Source organism: Phascolarctos cinereus, unplaced genomic scaffold, assembly GCF_003287225.1.
Source record: "Phascolarctos cinereus isolate Bilbo 61053 unplaced genomic scaffold, phaCin_HiC Scaffold_4;HRSCAF=312, whole genome shotgun sequence".
Classification (NCBI taxonomy): domain Eukaryota; kingdom Metazoa; phylum Chordata; class Mammalia; order Diprotodontia; family Phascolarctidae; genus Phascolarctos; species Phascolarctos cinereus.
Window position 1 is genome coordinate 365760910 of NW_027555847.1, and position 2964 is coordinate 365763873.

At 49.6% G+C, this 2964-nt stretch overlaps 1 pseudogene across 1 annotated transcript; it reads right to left on the reverse strand.

Moving 5' to 3' along the window:
• Positions 1 to 586: 586 nt before the first annotated feature.
• On the reverse strand, positions 587 to 2501 carry LOC110213369 (acrosin pseudogene; annotated as a pseudogene). Its single transcript, XR_013485700.1, has 2 exons — positions 2218 to 2501; positions 587 to 1699 (listed from the first exon to the last, which is right to left on the reverse strand). The product of XR_013485700.1 is annotated as an acrosin pseudogene (transcript).
• Positions 2502 to 2964: the final 463 nt, after the last annotated feature.

Sequence of the window (2964 nt, forward strand, 5' to 3'; positions counted from 1 at the left end):
ATTCTCTCAACAATCCTGTTAGGTAGGAGCTATTATTATCCTCATTGTAGAGTTATGAAACCAAAGCAGATAGCAGTTAAGTGACATCTAAGATCACACAACTTAAAAGTATCTGAAGCTGGATTCGAACTCAGGTCTTCCTGATTCAGGCTCAACACTCTATCCTCAATGCTACTAGCTAAGGTATTCACTAAAGAAGTCAGGGGAGAAGATGCAGATCAAGGTTATTCTTCCTTTTTATGCCTGGTAAGGCATAAATCAAGCTTCTTCCTGAGGATACAAAAGGAAGTGCAAAATCTATGGTACCTGTATTGGGAACTTTCACACGGGATATGAAAATCCCCCTGAATGAATGGGAGTCTTCTCTATGCATAACCTTATGACGCTTTTAACACATAGATTTTAAAAGACCCCAGTGAAGATCCATGTCACTGGGATTATTTTATCTTTATGGTGCCAGGTCTTGTTTTTGTACAACAGTAAAACAAGTAAATTGTTCTTTGGCGTCCTGCTACCTAAAATTTCAATTTCCTTCTCTCTCTCTCTCTCTCTCTCTCTCTCTCTCTCTCTCTCTCTCTCTCTCTCTCTCTCTCTCTCTCTTTTCATATACAACTTTATTGACCCATTCCCGGGGGTCAAGGACAGAAGGACAGGCTGCAGGGGGCTCCTGGCCTGCCCATAGACAACACTCTCCAGACATAACTCATTATGGTCTTGTTGCTCTTCATGGAGTCTACTAGCAACTTCGAGCGCTTAGGGAAGGGGAGTGTGAAGAGCAAGGCCTGGGGGTGGGGCCCAGAACTTGGGCCTTATCCATCACAGGATTGGACATCCCGGACTGGGGAGCGGTGTAGATGAGTGAGCCAGTTAAGCGACTCCCTGGGGGCCAGGGCTGCTCGTTCTTGGGCCACATCTCAGGTAAAGCACCCTTGGCACAAGTGGTCCTCAGCGGCGGGAGTCTGGTCCTCATCCACCAGGGTAGATCAGCCCAGGACCTTGTGCTCCAGATCCAGGTCCAGAATGGGGGACGGGTAGGTCTCACAGTTGTGGTCCTAGGAACGGTCGGGATCTTGGCCTGAGCAGGTAGCTCAGTAAAGACAGTGGCCGACCCAACCTTGGAGGCGATCCAGTCCAGAAAGTGCCAAGTGGACGTGTAGACGCCTGGCCGAAAGGCTTGGCCACAGCCAGCCCCCAGCTCATGATGCCGACTAACACGTAGGTGCCACTGTGTGCGTCTTTACACATGAGCGGCCCCCCGCTGTCCCCCTGGCAAGTGTCAACCTTTCCATGCCAGTAGCCAGCACAAAGGTTGCTTTGGTGAATCGTCCCATAGTACCAGAGGGTTCTGTTGCACAACGTTGTATCAAGCAGGTCAACCTCGGCTTCCTGCAGCATGGGATGTGGCACAAACGTTTCTTCTGATATGAGCCCCCAGCCACCAATGGCACACTTGGACTGAGGGGTAACTGTGGGCTCTTTAGCCCAAGGCAGGCAGGCAATACCGGCCAGGTCCCCACATTCTATCAGTCTGTCCATCTCTATCAGCGCAATGTCATTTTTATTAAGCTCTTTATTGTAATGTTCCTGTGGTATTATCTTGATGGGCTTTCGCTCTTGCACTGTGGAGTCCAAGGGGCTGTGGGTCCATCCGATCTCAATCTTCAATGCGCCAATCAACAGCCGCCATCCACCGAGGTGACTGGGGAAAGAAAGAATCAATGAGGACCCAGAGTCATCTCAGGCAAGGGAGTGAAGGAGGGAAGGCAGAGAAGGAGATATGAGAGAGAGAGAGAGGGAGGGAGAGACAGGAGAAGAAGAAGAAGAAGAAGAAGAAGAAGAAGAAGAAGAAGAAGAAGAAGAAGAAGAAGAAGAAGAAGAAGAAGAAGAAGAAGAAGAAGGAGGAGGAGGAGGAGGAGGAGGAGGAGGAGGAGGAGGAGGAGGAGGGAGGGAGGGAGGAAGGAGGGAGAGACAGAGAAACAAAGAGAAGACAGACAGAGAAGAAGAAGAGAGACAAAAAAACCATTCCAGAAGCTACCGTACACGCAGAGACAGAAATGGAAGAGGAGAGAAGAGAGAGAGAAAAACTCTTCATCAAGCTTATACCCAGGCAGGGCTTCTCCAGAGACAGACAGACAAAAAAAGAGAACCCTCTCCCCCCCTGGGGAGGGAGACCTCTCTTGCCCACCCCTCCTCCACAGCCGGCCCCAGCTCACTCACGTTTCATTTTAATTGAAGCAGTGGGCAGCACTGAGAACCCAAGTCGGAGATATGAGGGTGCCCCCACATATGTGGTCCCTATACTTGCCATTCCAATACTGTGTCTATATACTGACTATCTAGGGCCAAGAACCTGGGCATGCGGCCGTGCCCCCAATGATCCGAGAGTCAGATGACTTGGACAATGGCCTCTGTCCACAAAGGCCAGAGCACGATGACTCAGCATCAGCCCTCACAGTCCCCAGGAGGGATAGCAACACTACCCACCACAACATCCCAGTCACCATCATCCCCCAGTCTGAGCTGGAAGCCTAGAAGAATTCCCAATTGTACACTTCTCAGGCCAATCCCAGGACTGAGCCTCTGTGATGCCAGAATAGAATGTGGGGGGAGGGGCCCCTTGAGGTCAGAGAGGACACAAGTGGCCACCATTCCCATGGGCCCTCTAAGATCCACAAAGCATTTGCCACACAAAAGCCTCATGAGGTTTTAGAGGTTTAGGGATACTGGGACCAGGAAATAGCAATATGCTATTTTGGTCCACCCAAGCCTTCTTTCAGCCAAAGACAAAGTTTATTTAACAGTCGCCATATTGGCCAGACTCTTAAGGAATCTGAACATTTGTGGACTCGTATTGACAAGCATGCTAGAGTAAATCTCAGCCATTGGTTAGATTTTAAGAATGTGAGCACCTTAATGGAGACAAGGTGGACCTTATATATAGAAAGACTGTGGAAGAGATCTAGG